General features: G+C 35.8%; 1 protein-coding gene across 2 annotated transcripts in view; it reads right to left on the bottom strand.

Annotated features, from left to right (window-relative positions):
• Positions 1 to 23,255, bottom strand: part of LOC124369809 (homeotic protein ultrabithorax) — a 306,869-nt gene that overhangs the window by 142,320 nt on the left and 141,294 nt on the right. The gene's annotated exons all lie outside the window — the stretch shown is intronic.

Here is a 23,255-nt window from a genome sequence, read left to right as displayed (position 1 = left end):
TAACCTCTTTTATACATTTTTGATTGAAATGAACATGTCCTACAGCTCATTAAATCTTTGGACACTGTTTTTCACGTAAAAGTACTTTATTTTCCTTTTTTGAAGAACTGAGAGTAACTAAATCTTAAAGGATTCTGTTATTGTTTTAAAAACAACAAAAAATCGAGTAATATTAGTGGACAGACTGATTTGTTAACGTTTATATGCCTTCAAATTTGTGTTTAAGTATGTTTGCGATAAGAGTTTCCCCGTATCTTACGGAACATTTCTCTGGCGAGGAGAATAATAAATGATGTAAAATTGTTGGTTGTCAGGTCTAAATTGATATGCAGAGTTTATTTTTACACACATCTTCATTACTGTATTGAGCAATTGCGTTTCATTTCACATAACCCAAATGTACTGTTTCAAGTAATTACGCAATAAAACATTATAATATTATCTTTCGATCGATATTAATTAATGCTGGTTTTGATGGTATACTAATAATACGGACTCCACAATCTAGATTAAAACACCATTAAATCGATTGATTAGACAGTGTATATTAATATTTACTCTATTTAATGATATAGTCAGTATAAAATTTCAAACCATTAGTATAATATTTATTGCAAATTGCTAATCTTCAGATAAAGAAGTATTTATGTAATTATATCGAGATCGAAGTGAGGAAACCACGAAAAAGAATCTGCGGTAACGAAATTACACGGCGATTTACATAAAAATAACGACCGCCTTGGCGCGAACACAAAGGGAACACAAAGATTAATGAAATATGCAAATAAACTATAACTGATCAAAATACAAGTTATAATGAACAATGAAGACAAATTAAACCCGACTGGGGAGAGTGCATCAGGACAGGAAACTTGCATTCCATTTTAATTGGAAAGAAGAATAATAGAAAAATCATGGATAGAATAGAAACGGAAAGCATAACTCAAATGATAATCATGCCGCCGCATTACACACATTAATATTAATGCGTTGCATACGTTGAGGGCAATCTAATGAAAATTAACACTCCATAAAGGTAACATTTTTATGGCATAATACGCGTGAGTGTTAATGATGGACAAATCGTGTAACCACAATGGTTAATGTTAATGAGTGCAGTTAATTGAACTCTCTGTGTTCGATTCTGTTATTGAAATAATTCATGGACTCGAGGATTTAAGATTTCCTGCGATTTTTATATTGCATTCTATGTACAATTGTGATGACCTAATTCGATGTAAATGTGTATTTTTATCGTAATCACCATATTATCTTTACGATCAATTTTGTCATTACGCTTCGTTCTATAAACATTTCGTAATGTAACTAAGGCAAACAATCATTCATGTTGAAATGAACAGATATTGTAGATTCGGCCACTCTTGCCTCGCTTCGACTGGCATTTTTATGTTTGTTTTGTATATAAGCAGTTTATACCCGAAAGGTAACTGTGCTTAAATAATATCAATCTTTTAACAGAGCAAAAATTCTCTACTAAGAGTAAAGTTTTGTAATAACAATTCAACAAAACCTTTGTTGACACCTATTGTAAATATTATTTATTACATATGAAGGGGCATGTTATAACCGTGGGGCTTTATCTTTACTGACTGAATATTTTGGGCAACCTTTTCTTAAAAACAATTAATTAAGGAGGGTGTTATTTTGCTTGCCATCCATAAGTAATATGATTCTGATGGATGACCGATCTAAGTGGTGAACATGACGATTTTAACGAAGACTAAGATCCATACTGGAACAGAACAAATCCAAATAGAAACTGCTGTTATTATTAGTATGTTTGTCCTGCAAATCTGAATCCCAAAATTGTTTGGAACATTTCGACAAAGTTTGTCGTCTATGTTTGAATTTCACGAAAAATTATCTCACATATTTCGCTAGCAATTGATAGTCTTTGATGAAATCAATTAAAAGGTCTCGCTTTGGTTACCTTCAAATGATCCTCTACAGTAGTTGTGAGTTGACTAAAAGCATGTATGTTCTACGAAGAATGTACAGAAACATGTTAGAACTTAGCCACCTACTCGGCTTCCACAGTGCGCCGGCTCGGCACGGATGACCAAGCCTCCCTGATTCCTGATAACGTGCAAATTGCGGATAAGCCAAGCAATAGCCTTGCGCTGTTGCGTTTTGTACAGCGGAGATACGATCTCGGTCCGCCTTGAACGGTAATTATCGGTCGCATGTACGCGCACCGAGAATAGAGCGTCTACGACAGAAGCATAAATTATTTATATAATATTGAAATACGAGCTCGGTTTTTGTCCGTGAGACAGGATTAAGTTGTAAATCGAGGCATCGTGTTTCCAGCCGTATATAACCGCGTGTGTAGACTATATGCATATTTAAAAGGCCGGTAATTAAGACCGTGTTCGGATCGGGCTGGAAATTAAGCCTTAACTATTTTGCCTAATTAAGAGTAGCCTTGGATAGGTGCTACTGAAATACAAACTCTTAAATTACCTCTTCTCCCGGATGCCAGTCGCCGGGCACCAGAAGAGGCCAACGTACCAGGCTCTCAGTCCTTCTGCAGCAAGCTTTCACACCTCGGGTAGTCGCCACAGGACATTCACGTCATAGAAGTGTTTTGGTTTATTTTGTTTTTACTGGTCTTTCAAAATAAAATATAATCAAACGAAGTGTAATTTAAATATACCCCGGACCATTTAGAACCCACTGCCCATGTGTAGAGAATATAAAGAAATATCCTCACATCGAAAGAAATATGAATTAAGTTTTACAAGGATAGACCAGTACGTATGGCAGATTGTAGTATACACTCTTCTTCAGACATGAAATACGTAATAAATAGGGTGAAGCAAGCAGAAACATATACTCGTATTATAGCGATGAACTTGCCAAAGTTAAAAGTATTTACAGGAAAAATACACGTTAATGAAATTCAAGCTTATATTTGAAGTCCTTGACTTCCTCGATTTCACCGCCGTATATTGATTTGTGCTTTCTTAAACCAATAAGCCTTTTACACCTGAAGGAGAGGATGGACACAAATCCACGAAATGTAGTGATGTATTCTTGTAAAGCATAACGGTGGACAGTATGTATTCTATTTCAAATAAATTATATTATATGTTGTCTCCATTTTGCTGATTCAGTTTTACGCAGCAACACAAGCTTGTAAATTAAAATGTTTCGATACAGTGTCCTCTCTAATTGATATATGAATGAATTGTTACAAATGGTTACTAAGGAAAATTACACATGGTAACTACCGCTTTAGTCGTTACTACAACAAAAATGAATAACTGAGACTTCAAATCAAACTATGCTGGTAGTATTTATTGCTCTAAGCTTGATTGAAGTGTTTCGTGGGCTTATTTGCTACAGGCACTCACTTATCGTAATTTTAAAAATTAAAAAAATCGCAAACCAATTTATTCCAGAAATTGTACTAACGTTTCATAGTTTTTAACTGAGTGAATCTATTATATTAAGGGTTTCCATAAAAGGTATGGAATTAAAATAGGTAATACAAATTGCAATATCAGCATCCGACTTGATATATTGCTTGGCCCGTTGAAATAGACAATAAAGTAGTCTATATTAATGGGAATGTTGGTAGCAATGATTTATTATTTGAATACCATCACTTACAAAACATTGTACACAACACTTCCTAGTGTTTTGTTGAAACCGACAACGGTCGGAGTTATTAACAACGACCCGGCTTGCCATAAATACATGTGACAATCACTGAGTGATACCCACTCCCTCTGTGAAAGCTCTATGACGTGTTTATGAAACCGTCATAAACCTTTTTTATAGCAAAATCTCATTCTCCGCTCGTGGCAATTGGCCCTGATGTAATACTTTGTTTGATTTAAACTCAATATAAATTAGTTAATAGTGGACAAACACCAAGTGGAGATTGTTAACGATTGTAAAATAAGTTGTACTTACGTTATATCTAATTTTCTTTACTAGTGGTTAACAAAACTCAAAAAATATTTCCATGATACATTTATTTTAACAAGATCTTTACCAAAAACTATAAGCAAAGAATTTACTTTAATTGGTCATTTTCAATCTGTATACTTCTAAATGTAACCTGTTAGCTTTTTTACAGGAAAACCTCCGATTCTTATCTAAGTAGATTAGAAGTGAAGATTGTGTGCTCTGTTTTATACACCATTATTAAGTTTTCGAAAAATAAAACTTACAATTTGTTCAGAATATTAAAAATATCAGGTATAGGTATCAAGTTTAAAGATTGTATATATTTATTCAAATACTTTAACTTTGCAGTGTAAATAATTGTTTCATTTCCTGTGAAAATGGGAGCTAAAGTTGCGTATTTCCACATCATAATTAGTTTACGATTGTAATAATAATTAATAATACTTTATAATATATGGAAAAAACCGATATTTTAATGAACTATTTTTCTTAATTGCAGTGAATACCATGTAAACCTTTCAATTTAAGTTACACAATATTTTATATGATCGTATAGTATATAAAATGCCACTGGGTAATTTTTTATTAGTCTTAGATGGGGCGGGCTTTTTAAACATTATTACGTAATATTTTCTTCTAAAAAAAATAAAACTTTTATGAGTAGAATCTCTTGCATTGGTGTAAATAGATTGTTAATTTTGTAATTTCGACCTTTAACCCTTTATCTATACTGATGGGTTTAATCAAGTTGTACACACTTGAACTATTTGGATTCAGGAAGTAGGTTTGTACGATATGTTTAATAATAGTTAATACTGATAGTAACTATTTTATGGGGATGCGTTTCTCATAAGGATAGTCAAAGCATTGTAACGCAGGACGAAAAGAGAAACTCCAGTAGGTAAGTAAGAGATTTTTGGTCGGAAGAAACGGGTGTAAGACGGATGTGTAGTGTAAGGCAGCGGTAGAGCGGGAGCGAGGCACAGGGCACGACGTTATTTCTACGCTCACCTATATCAGTGACGCCCACGGCCTTAGGAACAGGACTTATAAATCCGGGCCGGCCGCCATCCCTCATACCACAACAAATACAAGAAACCCAGATTATTTATCTAAACCGAGATAATCTGGAGAGCACCTGACGCCGAGAGTAGTAACTCAGTGAAACGTCATCATTATAGAAGCAGCTATCACGATAATAACCCGAGCCTCGCCCCGCCCCCCCTCCTACCCTCCCCCCACCCGCGTGATTAGATACATCATCGCTAGTATTTATCCACAGCTCTTTTATTAAGTTATTATCTGCCTCGGTCGGTACGACTGGGCGAAGATTATATCTGTTTCACCCGCATCGAATACGTTTACCCGTTCTTCGTTATTCTATCACGGGCACCCGTCCATCACAACTTCAGATTGTGGGTGGAGACTGTGGGTGTCACAGTCCGGTAGTCAGCTCAGTGTGAAATCTAGATAGGCTGATGCTACTGGAAGTCGTTCGGAAAAGTGTGGAAATTGATTGTGATCGCATTACAAGATAGACTTCATTCTTTTGAAACTTGCGATCAAGATAGTGCTTATTCGTGATTTGTGGAAACGTGCCTGAAAATGTTTGACAGTTTTCCGTCGTACCGAATATATTGTTTACATACCTTGTTTAAAGCGCCGCTCTGCCTATGTCTTCATAGACCATCGTGAAAATATTTATAAACACCAGCTTTTACTACGGACTATTTCTACACCTAACCAAAGATTTAAGAACCGCTTATAATTAATTAGCGATAACTTAACAGATTAAATTTATATTTGAAATCAAATAATGTTTTGTTTTAAGGTACGGTTCTACTAACATCAAAAATAAATATAAAGTATATTTCAGAGAAGATTTTGCAGCTAATACTACAAATGTATACTCGCATAATAGCGATTCCCTACGTTGAATAACTAAACGAAATATATTATTCTACTACTTTTTGAATCTAAACAGAATGTACAAAGTGCCGGGAAACGGTGTACAATTTATTTATGGGCTCAAAGTATGTAAAAATATTCAGATCGAAATCTACAATAAAATAATAGGACATTTACTTTCGCACACTAGAAAAGTCTTCAACTGAAGCTTTGGTACGTTAGTGTAGTTGGGTGATCTTGATGGTACGAAGCCATTTTAATACAACCGACCATTTAGGTCTCTGATAAAATTACCGCTGGTAAAGTTTTTAATTGTGACCGATAAAAAGTACACCTAAATTTTGTATGTACGGTGTACAAATATCTAACAAAATATTAATGAATTTACGGCAAAGAGGGAGAGAAGGCTTCAATAGTTAAAACTGTTTATGTAGACTCCAACATTTTACATTTGTTACACTTGAGCTGTGCTTGCTTTTCTAAGTTTCTAATGGTTAGCGGCTCTGAGTAGGTGAAGAATCACTTAATGGCAAAAAATCACTTTTTTGGTTTCACACTTTTGTGCACAGTTCAGTGTTTTCAGTAATTCAATCAAGCTGTTTTAAGACTTTTTGTAGTCACTGCATATTTAGAAAAGAACAATTTTCAACAAGAAATCGCTTTAAGTATTTTAAGTACGAACGACAGAAATACAAGAAAATGTGATAACAGTTAAAAAAATAATGTTTGGTTTGATAAAGACCACTTCGTGGTGTATACGGTATTTTATTTCCAGTTAATAAATCCTGTCCGTGACTCACTTGACCTTGCTATAGTTTAGCATTTTTACAACACTCTCATCAGTATTCCCCAGTTTCGCTAACATTCAATTTCCAACAGTCTTGCGCAACGGAGAAAGGCTTGCATGACCTTTACGCATTTTAAGCCGGGTGGAGAGGGGTAGGGATCTTCAAAATGTCAGATGTCTACGATTTGCCCAAACACTGTATGTAAGCAACGATCTGAACTTTACAGGTAATCGAAGAAACCTTAATTGAATCTCGGAGAGATCGGTTAGTTCTTCCACTTATCTATCACCTATACCGGCCAATCCATCGAGTTTAAAGAGGCCGTCAGGGTTACCCAACGCTAACACCAATCAAAATGTTGGGTGCTGCAGTCCACATGCTGATGCTCAAGATTAACAAGCATGTTTAATGCATAAAACGTTTACAGAAACATTTTACAACTAAACATTACGTACAGAATGTGTAAAAACGTACGTAATACCAAAATGATTATAAAGTTTGTTGAGTCGAATGAATTGGAAAGCAACATAGCCCACTTTCCAAGGGAATCAAATATTTTTGTACAAATACCTTTTCTCAGTTTCAGTTTTGAACATCTTAGAAACCTTAAGATCAATAAGTAAAGAGCCATTTATTGTGGAAATGGTTATTTGAATCTCTTCTATGTCAACTAAGAAAAACTAACTTACTAAGGAAACGTTTCAGAACTTAAAATCACAGCACGTCATAACGATATTAGTGAAATATTTTGTAACTAGAAATCACGAGTATGATTACGGGTATGCTCTGAAGGTTCTACTATCTTATAACGCATGCACCAAAATCTTGGGTCTAACTATTAGAGACGATGGAATTTTAGAATTAAAAATGTAACTTTTTGTTTAAAATTAATGTTTACAACTATAACTGATAGCAAAATATAAGATGGACTAATTTAATACATGTTTATTTTCTCTGCGACTCTGAGATCTGGAAAGAGCACGATATCTCCAGAGAACCGAAGAGCGAGAAGTTAACCCCAAATCCGCCAAAGAAGTTCCCAGCGCTCAGTCCCCGTCGGGCTGGGAGCGCCACTGTAAGTCATGCATTTAAACATAGCCCGTCGACGGAGACTGCAATTGCAACATTTCTGACCGCCATAACTCTAGCGGGCCATAAATATTGATGGGATTGCGTTATGTACGGAGTCTGGAGTTCGTTAGCGAATGGCTTACTATCGTGAGGTACATACACAAAACCCGACACACGCGAACACACGCACGCGCGCACACTGCTGCGCCAGTTACGGCCCTTCTATGGACAATGTGTTTCCGATTAATTGGGAGGCCTTTTCGAGGGGATTAACGACGATACAGTTTTATATACAGAGTCGACACTCGAGCGAGCTTGTAGGTGCACAATTCATACTCGCAGACATTTGCGCTTTGTTCCTGGGGCATAATAAGTTATCAAGGGCGGAGTTACTGATGCTGGGGCATAATGAATCTTTGCTTCAGAAAGATGCTACCCTCTACATCTCGCAGATGACAAATTCGCGGCTTGCCGCTCTTAGGTAAATTACGGCACATTGCTGACAAACTGTTTGTAGTTCTGGGATGAATGTGGCTTAACCACCCTGAGTGGATTTCATTTTCTGAAAATCTTTGATTGAGAAAGTACTTGATGTAAACTTTAAATTCTTGCGATTATATTTGATAGTTTGGGAAAATCATTTCAATATTTGGAGTGAGCTCGCTGGAGGAAGGATACAAGTTAATGAAAATATATTCTATAGTTTACGTCTACTTACGTATTTCGAACGTGACTGCATATGGGGGCATTTATTTCCTTAAATAAGGTAAATTTTAGGAGTTTTTCATATATCCGAGTGTTTACTAAGTTAATTTTTAAGAAGTATACGTTAACTTGTGTCTTAAAAAGGTCTACACAGATTTTAGTTATGTGAGCCAAAAGTATGTCGTTTTTGATAGAAGGTTGTAGGAATTCTAGTTGCGAGTGACACAAACGATGGCTTTAATCGAAAGGTATAATACTTCTTGACTTGTCACTCAAATTCAGCAGTATTAATAGGAATTTTGAGTACTTTTATATGTGCGCTATAAATACACAAAATTACATCGATGTACTTCTAAGATGTATACCTCAATTTCGTTGTTATTGATCGCATGATTTGTACTTCTAGATGTGCGCTAAAAATATTTAGGTTCGATCGGATGTTATAATACTTGTACTTATGCGCCACAGAAAGTTGTAGTACCTGTAGTAGTACGCCACAAAGAAGGCCAAGCCGAGGCGAGTGGCCTCTGCGCTGCGAGAGATGGTATAATTAACCACCACTCACGAGCAGATCCGTCTCCGGCGATCTCGAGCGGTAAATCAGCCAGAAATATGAAGCAGCGATAGGCCAAACATAATTTGTGGCAGTTTTTCAGCGTTCGTGGTCTTGCAGAACGCCGGTCGTGCAGGCTGACGTAGCGGCGATGATGTCTGTATTTACACTGAGTGCTAGGCACAGTCCGCGGGAAATGGCGATAAACTGTGTTCGCTGCTCGCCAATGAATATTTTACACACTTCACATTTATACGTTCGTTATACAGGAGTTTTATGATGAACTCTCATACGAAGCGTTATGTTTATTTCCGAGAAAACAGAGATGTTCGAAACAACGTACTCTCTCCGTTGCCTTTGATCGTTTCATAGTTTCTATTATACAAAACTGGACGATCATTACCAGTCAAGTAACGAAGTTGTTAACATTCTTATCGTTGTAACTAAATTAACGTAACGTTACCACTAGGTCATCTGAAAATTGAGGCGCAATACAAAATAATAATAGTATATCAGCAGTTTACCATTGTCTTAAAAACTTGAGTAAAATATAAAATAAACACCAAAAGATACTTTCGATACTACAATGAAATTGATAAGACATCTACAAATAATTAAAAATAAAACGAAAATATTATATAATATATGTATACCTTAACAAAAATGTATACATTAAATTATAAAGTGTAAGAGTAGAAAGCACTCCTCAATACACAATCTAGCTTTCCTTGAAAGTATCGAGGCATCTTTTCTAAGAAAGAAATGGGCTGCCAGCCAGGTTACTTTTGATCGAGATCAACAAAGGAGGGTATCCAAAGGGTTAAAATTAATATGAAACGTTAATATTTTTTTAGGTATTATTTTTCTGTCTTTATATATATATAAAACCGATAATCCCACACATAAGTAATAGTTATATTACCGTCAACAAGATTACGAAAACAACATACAGAGACTGAAATTATCACTTTAAGAGTCTCTATGTAGGTAACTGACGCACATATAAATTCTATTTATTGTTTTGTTGTATTTAGTAATGTGTGATTTTAGGTGTGTCAACCTGCAACATGAAAAAAATTAAATACCATATTTTAATGTCATAATTTAACCCTTTTGATACCTTCTTATTTCAACCTCCACTAAACCTAGCACGGATTACGACCAATTTCTTTCTTAATAAATATTTCCCTTTAAAGGCAACCTGTTCGTGTGCTTATACAATGTAAATTTGCTCTCTAGTCCTGGTATAATAGTAGTAGTAGCTGTAAACATAAACCTATAATGCAATAACAATTTCATATCCTTTAGTATAGTTGTTTTCTGCAAGGAACAGTTGACTCTCCGATCTACTTACAACGAACAGAAATAATCCATGTTTGGGATTAACAGACTACTTTATCTCCAGGTTTTACACTTTTTTATTCAGAGATAACTCAAATATACACTAAAAACAACATAATTGCAATGTTTAAGGGTCAATTATTATTGTATTATATTACACGTCAATACTGTATAGCTTCAGAAACAAATACTGTCAAATCGTGTCCAAAACTATTTGGCGCTCTCTTGGTGACAATAACTCTGAACACTGGTTTTGCAATAATGGTATCAGTTCCCTGTGGTCGAAACATTTATGAAGAGAACATTAATGACAACAACTATGTAATAAGTTATATATTTGGTTGATAAAAATGGCAATTATAAAGATTACGACGTAAAGAAGATTGCTATAAAATAGTGCTACCAACACTATAAACACAAACGCGTTCATTTCAAGACTTAAAAAGTATAATTTTATATAAGTTTATAGACTGTGCCAATGTAAAGTGTACAGTCTATATAACATTTCTGATTACATTTTTGGACTTTTGGTGTCCACAAAAGAGATGGAAACTGCAATAAAATCTAATTTAATATGCATGTACATTTTAAGGTACCATCTAATACCCCTACAGTGTTCAGAATTGTTAAGAATACATAAACTAAATAAAATTATCTGGCAAAAATATTATTTGCCAAAAATAAATAAACATGGGTATTTAATGTCAATGATTTATCTAGAGCAATAGTTATGTTTTGGTCTATATATTACTCGCTTTATATATATGTACATCACATAATTTCATTTATATCATAAATTCATTTGAATCATTTTAAGTTTAAAAAATGAATTTGTATAATTATCCGCAAGGGTTTTTTATTTTAATGAATAAACACCTGTTTAAATGAATGTTTTAATGAATAATCTATAAACACCAATTTAAAAATGTAAAAAGCAGCGACCGATGATCCAATTTTCACCAAGGAATGGAAATATTTGCAAACTCAGTACTCAGTAATACTCAGTATTGTAAAGTTACATATATTAAAGTAATTTTGTTATTTAATTAATTCAATAAATAATATAAATACGCAATTTAAGCTGTTTAATACCGTCATTGACATAACATGGGGTACTTTTTGTATCTATATATTTACAAACAGTGCAAACTAAACGAAAGTAAAACGTATCTCGCGGCCGCACAGCGTCGGTCGGTTTCCTGGCGCATAGTCATAAAATGCTCCAGCTCCTAGTCACTGCGACATTCATTAATTCAAGAAATGTCAAACAGTCTAATTAGTGGTGTGTCGGAAAAAGAATGTCAATTAAAAGATAATGAGGGGAAAATGTCAGGCATATTTAACTCCGGTAGCCCTGTCGCTTGTCCTTTTTGCTGGCAACATGGCACCGGTGGTGGGGAAAGCAAGATAAGACTTTAGCCTTGTTTGTTTTCAACATTTTAAAACAGACTGTATTTCCACAAATCTGAAATAAAGAACAGGTTTATCAAAAAGGAGTTTAAAAAATCATTCTCAATAAGTAATTGTGGGGTTTCTAAAACTGTACACTGATGTAACTTTAGGAATGGAAATTTTCTAAAATATTTTATTTCTTAAAGAGAGATAGATATGTATAGTTAAATTAATAAATCTCCTGTAAAACGACTCTTACATATTAAACTTTGATTGCAGTATTTTATATCGAAAGCACATTCATTCAATCCATAAAAAGCTATATGAATAATAAACCTGTTCGTATCAATCGTATCGTATCAATTTCTTCTGTTTAATAAGTAGTTACAGTCTTATTTAGGCTATTTAAAGTCAATTGCGTGGCCAATCATTTCATTTCCTGGAGTGATTGTTTAGTTGCGAAAAATTCCGACCTATTCCAAACTCAGTATAATCCACCAGTTACAGATTTCTAGAAATGCAACTTTTTCAAAGTCCGGGTTTTAAAACTGTCGTTGTTCCTGTTTAAATGTACGTCCATCTCGAACGTAAATCACGGTGGACGAAGTGATTCATCCCTAACCGTTGGTCGACTAAATAGCTTTATAAACGGCCACTGAAACAGGTTCCTATCGATTGAGCAGAAATAAAAATGAAAGAAACTTGCGGCCAACCAGATCTCGTAGATACAATTACGTCAATAAATCATCTTCGTTTTGGTCTCCACGGTCGAACGGAAGCCATCACACCCTGTTTGCACAGTCGCAAAGGGGGGGGGGAGAGGTAGACCTGGTTATAAACCATTACAGCCAAATCTCAATCAAGTTTCTATATAATTTTATTACTTTAAAATGATTATTTTGGTTGCAATGTAATTATTTAACCTCCATCTGCCATCTAACTATATTTCAAACGGAATGGATTAACAGTACACGGAGTATATTTCCAATTTAATAAAATGCATATTCTGATGTGGTATTATTGTATATAATTTGGTTAGGCAAACTGTGAAACGTACACGAAACAATGTACGGTCGATGTGGCGTGACGGTGTTGCTGCAGCTTCTAGGCTCGCCCAAAAGCAAAATAGGCCTGACTAATTTTACCTACCATAGATCTTGTACTATTTAGAGCTGGAACCCTCGCCTAGCCGCAGTATATCGGGCACATGCCAGCTGGGCTCTCATCACTCCCTCTAGGAATGGCCATCACCACCGATTTGTAGTAGTTTGTAGGTTCCAAAACTAGTTTGTTTTTTTACCCCTCCAGTTGACATTTTGTTTCCGAGAAATTTCACTTTTCACGTTGGAGAACAATGTTGCCTGGAACTTTCTTCGTCTACTGCAATTCAACCAAATGCTCTGTTTGATATATGCCCTGATCCATTAAAAGAATTAAAAAATAATATTTTGATGAACATTTTAACTGTTACCTAATGAAGATATCCATAAAACGACTTCTTCGAAATGAAATATGTTAAAATAATGTCATATTGGACCTAAGATAAATTCATAAACATTTTAGTGAAAATAATTTGGAAACATGCGTATAGATATCACAATTTCTAAAGTTTTTGACGGTTAGATGTCATGTTTGATTAAATTTGCTCTAGAGAACACAGAGATGGAACCACACTGCAACATGGGAAAGCTGCAATAGATCCTTTGCCAATTCTTGTTATGTTTGGGAAAATTAATCATAAAGATGTATTCAACAGGTATTACGATTGTAAATGTTTTTCTATTATTATGTTACCTTTCCATTGTAGTATAAAGTTAGTTATGATTGTCATAAGTTACTATTTATTTATATTTGTATTATTTAGTTTTCCATATATTTATAAAAAAATATAACGATGAAATGTTGCATTTATCGAGTAAAAAACATTGCAATTGTGTTGTTTTTAGCATATTTCCCAAATGTATGGCGATATAATCGAACCCTTTCTTACTAAAAAGTTAATTTCTATGGTTACTTACCAACTCTGAAATATCAGGAAAATCACTCACCTGTAACAAAAACAACATTTAATTTTAATAGATGCATTAATCAAACAATGCCCTATGTTTAAATAAATGTTCATTTTGTAACACTGAAAATCAATAGGAAATCGTGTAAGTACTATGACGTCAGGGAACTATTCATACAAAAGAGGTAATTATTTATTTACATTAAGGACACCCGCTAAACTTATTTTCTGTAAGATTGGAGTTATAAACTTGAAGTACCACATATTACATCTTTGACTTAACCCTTATAACTTCCTTTTAAAATTTTCAAAACGTATCCTTAATATGGACTGCGTATTATCATAGTATATGGGGCACCGAAAGCCCCAAAACGATTATTTTGTGATAAACAGAGTCCATTTTGAAGTTATTACTCGACAACGGCCCCTGAAAATATTTTATGCAAGCAATATGGTCGCGCCGTTTAAAAAGTTAGGCTGCTGTATAATAAGGGTTTTAGTGATCTTCAGCCTTATAGTGTCCTTTTATTGGGCCATTGGACAGAAGATTGGCGCGTGTAAAGAGAGGGTGGAGTGTCTTATGGATATCCCCTTAAGAAGACACACCCTCGGGTTTAAAATCGGCCGTTAAAGGTCGAAAACGCGGTCGATTTTATAGAGTTTGAAGTTTAAACAGACTGTTCCCGACGGTGCGGCGCGGCGAATGAAATGGTAGGAGTTGAGACTGTGTTTTTCCACCGCTGATTTACACTGTTCCCTATCCTATTTTGAATTGCATGATGTAACTTTCTCGGCCGAGTACGGATTTCCATAAAGCCTGGCGCCTCTATTTATCCCAGAGCTTTGCCGGAATCAACTCCCGGCGACTTTTCGTCCGGAATAAAATATATAAGTTTTGTTTGAATAGACGGGGATATATATCGCAGCTAACTCCCGCTTTAAACGTTCTTTCTTCTCTTATCTGTTCTGCTGTTTCCGACTTAGTTCAGATGAGTTAACACTTACTTCTTCACTTGGCCGGGAAGTTACGGCCGCTCTCTGCTAAGTTATTGGCGAGCGACGACCCTTGCCAAATACGAGTTATTTATCCGACCCCGGCCCAGTCGAGCGAGACTTAACTTTATAAATGGTTTTCCATTGTTATACTTCGATAAAGCTACCACATTATTTAGATAACCTTTATTAAATAGTGTAAATGTTACGGAGTTGTGGCAGAAAAAATTGGCAATTTGTTTCGACGATTCGTTATGTTAAATTAAAGTATAACCTCGAAATATTTCCTATTAAAAGTCAGCCTTGCAGGGTGTGTTACTGAAAAACTGTATAAATAGCAATTATAGTTCTAATATTACAAATTTATTGAAACATTTATTATTTTACCCTCCTTAAGATTCAATTCGGAAAAAATTAGGCGAGCTCCTCAACATTTTTTCACACACTTAGAAACCCAGGTGCTCAATAAATGTTGGTAACTGAAATTACCAATATTTTTATATGTTACAGGGACCAGTTACAAAAACTTAATTAATATTTTACACAATTAAGATCAATACGGCTGATTCAACTGTCAGTAATGTTAGTTTTTTCATTAAGTCCAAGCAATTAAATTATAAAGTCCTAGATCACTACAATTAGTACGAGGACTACTCATAAGAAACAAGATGCATTTTCACACGACTTAAACCCATAAGGCTCATTAAACTGCTGGCAACGTTAGGCACTAACTTTGTTCTATCACTTCAAGGTAGTATACAGTCCTAACGCTTGAAACATTATAGAATAATTCAAAGAAAATACTAGCAGTGTTGTAAAATTCCGAATTCCTAGATAGATAAGCGGATAAAACAAACAAATTTAGAAATCATGTAAGTATAATAGATAAACAATAGCTTAATATTAATACAGAACACTGGTTTAGGAAATGAGAACTCAGTACTCGGCGATGGATAAAATATATTAATATTCTGCGTCCCACAGGTTATATTATGTAAACAAACTGATAGTTATAAGCAAGACGGATGGTCTGTACCAGAACTAATCAAGCTATGTAGAATGACCGTGTTGCTGCCGGTGTAGCGGTAGATGTAGATGTAGATGTAGTTGTATCGCCATGTAGCACTGAGGGTCGGCCTCTAGGGGGCAACACAACTTCAACATTTCATTACGGACTTGTTGCTTCTCTCACTTCTGCAACTTACACTTCACTAACCACTTTACGGCCTCACTTCTTGTAAAATACCGGTTAGAAGTTTGATTTGGATTCACGCCATATTTATTTTCATTTCTGGTGATATGAATCTGGAATCATAAGGATTGTATTGCCATTCTCAGGTTGTTTTACAGATGTATACACGGTTGAATATTGTGAGCAAAAGTGACCGATCCTGGCGTTCGATACTAGTACGAAGCTTTAACATTTTGATGGGTTCTCTCTCAATTGAGATACGGTAGAGAGTTTGGAAACTATCTCTTTAGAAATTTTAATAGTTATGATTCGTTAAATAGATCCGTAAAATAAAATATTTATTTGTATCACTTTATAGACACCTTCTAGACATTACTTGTGCAAAAAAGCGAAAAGGCTTTTCTAAAACTATCAAAATCCATGGATACTGTATACAGACCACTTAAAAAGTGTCATGTATTCAGGTTTTCGTAATATAAAATTACACCAAATAGTTTGTTGATTGTTTAAATTTTGTAACAATATATAATACATAATAAATATTATATATAATAAATAGGCTATAAAGCGAAACATAATATTATACGTTTTATGAGAGGAGACATAATGGTAACAAAAGCAAAGTATCATATTGTGAAAAGTACGTCTATGGATCCTAGATCCAAAAATACCAAAATGATACCTCGAACTAAGGATACCAGAAGTTTGACTGCGGTTCAACAGATCTGTCTACTCAGCACATTTGCCGACAAACTGCCCCGTACGCCGCACCGCACGGCGGAACCATTGTCACAGGAACAAAGATAGGCGAGGATTCTGTTATTGGAAAGTTTCCATATTTACAGTTCGTATCGCGCTTAGTAGCCGATAAACAACGAGATACCACCGGTCGCCGCGGGGTAAACAAGGTTCGCAACCGTCGATAAAAATGAAAAACGTCGGCAAACATTTGCATAAAAACAAAACATAGATATGGAACGTGAAAAAACTAAATTAAACCTGATCTTGTAGAATTTATGGCGAGGCAATTGGGGCTGGGCCCTGTGAGGGTATTATCTATCCTGATGACTCGTGTCCAGCCAGCCATCAATTGTGCCAAATCCCACCGGTACACTGCCAATATTTACACGTACCATGATACATGACTCCTAGATTAAACCGGCTCCCCTAAGCCGTGTCCGATGTGATCCCCCACCTCCCCCTGACCCACCTCCGTCCACCACCCCTGGTTAACACCTCGTCGGCATCTGAGCTCAGGTACAGCTGATTGATGCTACGAGATGGCCCGTCAGCTTAGGGGTGAGACACGGGACGGTTATGTGTTTGTCTTGCAGCACCGTCGTAAATATTTAATGATAACTTTCTGTGTAAAACATGGATATCCTGGAATTCATACATACAACTAAATACATTAAAGTGTAATTAGTAGTGCCTATTTAAATCTATATAACAATTACTCACTTATGTAACCAAAATAGATATTTATCGTGTATCAGTATTATACCGAAATAGATTTGACGAAGGAATGTAACGTACTGTATTGTGTTTTTTATTTTGATGGATAGTCGTACGGCAGCGTTTATTACTCTATTGTTTTATATTTACTATTCATCCACTTCAACTTATACATTAGTTTTCTATACTCGAAAACAAAACAAATACACAATCATGCAGACTTCTAGACTGCAAAATATATATGGAAGAACATAAGAAACTATTATTTTATATGTACTTTTCATTCACTTCGACTTAAATAGGGGTTTCCTATACTCGGAAAAAACAAAAAAGTACATACATTCCTACTTCTAGAATACTAAATATATCTACTAAATATAGGAACACAAGAACCTATTGTTTTTTAATTACTATATTCATTCACTTCAACTTAGACAGTGGTCTCCTATACTCGAAAAAACAACCAAAAACAAATTCATCCCTACTCCTACAATGCAAAATATATCCCGAAAAACACAAGAACCTACTTAGGCAAGGCGTTCCCAAGCTCCCAGTACATTCTGCACTCTCGAATCCACGTCTGAATAACAAGCAATCCCAAAAAGTGTTGTACAGATTTATCACCAGTGCCCCACCTCGCATTTCCAAATGCAGTGAAACCCAAATTTAATTCACTCGGAGAGGCCCATACATCGAACGATTGTAGAGTGCGATCCAATCCGTGTTTTTTCAGAGGGGAAGATTTCCCATAGTGAGGAGTAAATCCGAAGGACGGAGGGTTTTCGTATTTAAATGTGTTCTTGGTGCACGTATTTCTGATCACCAGCCACCCTTTCCCGCCCCCGCGCCTACAGATTTATGCAAATCAACTTTTTTTCGCCCTAGAAACTGCTACCCGGCAGTATTTCACCACTTGTCTTTATTTTATTGCTGTTCCTCGCCCGGCCGCGTTTCTTTCTGCGCAAATTTCAACCCCCTCTTTCCGCACTAAATTCCCGATTCTGGGATCACTATACGCTCAAACAAAAACGTCACGGGAGAAAAATGGCTTCACGAACCTCTTCCATTTAGGATGATTGTCGTCGTGCAATTCATCCGGTCTCCCTATCTCCCGAAAAATAATGCCTTCGTAATATATAACAGTGACAGGGAAATGAATCCAGCCTTGCAATATATTTGACTGAACTCTACTACCATAGAGAAAGCTCACGTTTATTTATATTCATAATAATAATCGAATTAAACTCTAATAGGTGTCTAAGATAATAGTATGATTAAACATTTTAGTTCCTTGTAACAGTAACGATGCAATATGAATTTCGTATCGTACAGGTTGATTTATGTTCATGAAACTGACTATGCTTAACTATCATGTAGTAAATATGTATTAACCAGTTTCACACAAGTGCCTACATCAAAGCTTATACAGTTTAAAATACCCGTTCAAAAGAGCAAAAAATAATCATTATTGATGATTGCTGTGGATACTGTAAATCGTCACCCGTTCTTTCTCCTTGGGTTATTAGTATTTTGTTGGTTTTAAGTATGATTACATCTTGACTGAAACTAGCACGTAACGCCTATTCTGGTCGGCTTCCTCAGGGTGTGGTCGCCACGCAGTCGCCGCACCACGTCAGGCCTGGCCGCAAACTCTCGTGCGGGCGGGGGCGTTCCTTGCGGTCGCTCGCAAGAAACACTCGCTTTTAATTTCACACGCGAGCCACAACTCAAATAGCAAGCAGTCACATGATACACGACGTTTTAATTGCGATTTATACGGCGCAAACCCTTTAATCGAGGGCTGACGTCTCAGTTGGCGTTGGCCGGCAGACTTCAGCACGATACCAATAAAGAAGCCGGTTGTCCGATAAATCTGGACCATTTTTCATCGCCGGACAACGACTTCATATCGTCCCCGCCAGAGGCACGGCGACTCCGCTGATTAATATACTGGCCGGCCCGGGACTGCCCCGTCGAATTGGCTTCTCGAAAAATTTACTCGTTTCGAAATCTGCCTCGAGTATCTCGATCGCTCGATCGAGAAAAGTTGCACAATCGCAGTCGATAGGTCTACCGGTAGAGCATAAATTAGAGGTCGAGATACTCCGATTGGTAAAATGTATCTCCTATCAATTATCGGGTAATGACTGTATTTTGATGGCAAAACGGGCGAGGGTCGAGTGGTGCAGTAATGACAGCGACGACTACACGGTCACGTCTGCTTTTCAACGACGACTGCAACCTCCGTATCACGAATCACACGCGGGTTTTGTCCGTACTGCGAGTTAATTTTTAATTCGGATCCCTACTGACGGCGTGACATCAACTTTGGAGTCGAATCCGAGCTCCCAGTTTTATGTCGTTTATCGACACCGTATCGGCTCCCGGAATGCGAGTTCCCATAGCCGGCCACCTTTTTCATTTTATCACCGCTGTCGGGCACGCGGGACCCGGCAGACGTGCCTCGAGCAGAGCCCCGGGCACGGAGTCGCACTCGCAGGTGCACGGACGTACGTGCGCCGGCCTCGACACGTGCCCGTGGCTAAAGTACCAGTGGCGATACTGATGCCATAACAACGCAGTTATGGCCAAGGCCGCACGTCAACTCCCGAGTTACTTTGTCTCTAATCACACCCTGCTGAGTTACGGCCAGAAATATATTTGTCTGAGCACAGTCGTAGTTGTTAGCAGCCTCATATTTGTTTTCTGATCCTGGTTCCATTGCGGATGTTTGCCAACGATTGGCTTGTACCAAACGAACTGTTCAGATTTCTTAATTTGATTTCTAAATACGGATATTACATACACATAATAAGCTTTATGAACCGTTACCTGTCATAACGGAATTTTAAAATGTGAAGAAACTTCTCGTACATAAACAACTACCAGATCGCTCCAATATGACTGAAGCTATTAGATTCACATGGATTACCGTCGCACTACATTATACAATATTTAGTTGAAGCAGGGCACTGTACAGGAACATATACACTGTAGAATAATTGTTTCTCGTTAATTGATGTCTCTTAACCAATGGAATGCTTACGTTCAAGTTGTTTTAGACTGCTGTGAACTTTTTCTTGCTCGCTATTTATGCCATAAACACTAATTATTACGACCAGTTTCCTTTATACAGGTATCCTTACGTTTCACATGTTTTATTCTATCGAAATGCCAAGACCTAAGTGATACATCGGGCAAATGAAAGGAAAACTGTGTGTTGATTTTAGTTTAACGCGACCAAAATAATAAATTATGTAAATTCATTGAAACATATTTGCATTTATTTTTTTCTATCACTTACCTAATGTATTTATAAACATAAACAGATGTATTACGGCATGATACACACTATATTTGTACAAGTTATGAAAACATATGCTACAATAGTAATAAGAACAAAATGAGTAATAATAATTTCTTGACAAATACTGAGATTTTATTGTAATCAGATTTTTCGAAATATTTTGGGAATGAAACTGGTTGTTGATTGTCAAATAAATAACAGCATGTAAAATATTTCCAAGTGAAATAAATAAATATAAAAGGTCCTTTAAACGAGGAATTGGCAGTTATATTTTGACAAATATATACACGTAGAACTTTTCATAACCATTTTACTAGGACACAACATGAGATATAAAAAGTACTCTTTCCACCTGACTCGGATCTGTCAATGACTCAAAGCCGACTTATTGATAACACAAAGATAGAAATTACTGGAATGTAAATCACTTGGCAAAACAAGTACACAACAAATTAATTAAAGCGAAAATGCAAATTAAGAAACACGAAACAATGACATTAATAAGCATTCATTAGGAGCTGCGGAGCGATATAAATAATTAGAAAAAAGCGAGACAGGTTTTACATGAATAAATTATCATGTGTTTAATGATAAGCGAAACACCCTCTGCATATGTATTGTGTATGTCGGGTTGATTCATGTGTATCGGTCCCGAGTTCGATTCCGTCGGCACTCGTTTTATCTAGCGATTCACACGCAAGTCGGAATCGTAGCATGCACTCGTCTCCTTTGGGCCAACGACTTGCCAACGATAAATGTGTTCCAAGAAACTGAGCGGAATATCGCCAATGTACGATGCAGATCTCAGTAAATCATACTTGTATGTCATTCTTAACAGTGATGCAGGTATGGTTTTCTATTACCATCAATATTTACTAAACTTTTTGTTTTAATGATAAAGTTAAAAATACTAAATTGCATGGCAGGAATTGAATATGCAAGGCGAATAAAATAATATTTCTAACTTATTTGAACACATCTCAAGATATGTTATTGTCTTTAGAGAATTAACAAATTTACGGTACATATTAACAATTAACAACGTTACTTACCAGGAGACAGATAACTTTAATATAATTTGCCTGTTTTTTTGTAAAATAGGAGTATCTAAGTGCAGGGTATAAATGTGTTGTGGTTCAATTATTGAACGTATCAAAAGAACCACTTCCTAAATCTCGTAGTATTGTAGTTAATCGATAACGTATTAATTTGCAGAAATAATAAGAATGTTCAGTTTAATTTGATTATTTTTAGGAAGAAACATCGTAAACAAACGAGGTTTCCTTCAACTGAAGAACAAAAGAGAGCATTTAATTATTTAAAGAAACTGCTTAACATATCAAAATCGCCTGACAATGTATATACGAGTTTCTGCTGTAAAACAGATCACCGACAACAATGGCGAGTCGGAATCGTAGAGATGAACAAAAGCAGAAAGCATACAACCTAATTAGGCAGCTGCATGTTTATGCCGCAATAATTACAATATCAACGGCAATGTTGTTTACGTGATTGTCGACGCTAATGTAGCTGTTATTAAATCTCACCGGCCGAAATTGTTGTTTACGAGCCAAGGCGATGACAAATTGATTAAAATTGAATTCACTGTAATGCTGCTGTAATGGCATTGCTGACCCAGTGGCTGTATGCCTGGTGGACCGCTCACTCAGTGTTAGTACAGCTATTTGTTATCAGGAGCGTAGCTGCCACATTTATTTTGTAATATAACCTTTAATCGAGTGATATTTCTCACGTGTAAATAATTAGTTTTTAGGCAATGTTACTGCTAAGAAAATTCACTCATTGAGAACCAAGCACTAATACATATTAGAGAGTATCAATTGCGTTTAATGAACAAATTGTTAAAAAAAAATGAAAATTGCTGTATAAAAAATAAAAACCTAAAAATAATATTTCCTCTGTTACATGACTAACCAGTATTTCTTTCCACGGAATACTTCATAAGGGACAGGTAAACTTAAATCAGTAAAAATTGTAGAATTGTAGAAATTGTAAAAATTTACATTTGATTTTATTAAGTGATTGTATTAACTTTACTTGTGTTTATCGTATATTAAACAAAAATATATTTAGCGAAAGCGAGAAGTAAGCAAGTCATAAAAACATTAATTGACTTAAAAATGAATTATTATTAAATATTGTAAACTTAAAAAATTTAAAAAAGTATAATTAAAAAAGTGTTACTTCAAATTTAATGCCAATTGAAATGTTTTACTTCTAATTAATTTTATACTCGGTTGGATGCCAATAAATTTCTGATCAAGACGACTTAAATCGAGGACTTATTCCCAGTAATAGAATACAGCAGGATGTGGACTCCTGAAGGATCTGTTTGGATGCTAAAAAATACTGACGTTAAGGATATTCATGTAAATAGTACGAGAGTATGAATCGAGTGAAAGACATACTTTAGAATACTTACAATGGAACCATGTTCTCCAACGATACTGAGATTTGGTCAAACGTGTGACATGTATGATTACTAGTAAGCCCGGCTATAAATGTGCGAAAACGCGTGAAAAGTAACGTTTACACGGGCTAAATCCGTAACAGAGCCCTAGTGTATGCTAGTCTCCAACAGC

This window comes from Homalodisca vitripennis, chromosome X (genome assembly GCF_021130785.1).
Source record: "Homalodisca vitripennis isolate AUS2020 chromosome X, UT_GWSS_2.1, whole genome shotgun sequence".
NCBI classification, from domain to species: domain Eukaryota; kingdom Metazoa; phylum Arthropoda; class Insecta; order Hemiptera; family Cicadellidae; genus Homalodisca; species Homalodisca vitripennis.
Note: the sequence above shows the minus strand (reverse complement) of the source record. Positions and strands in the feature narration are given on the sequence as shown.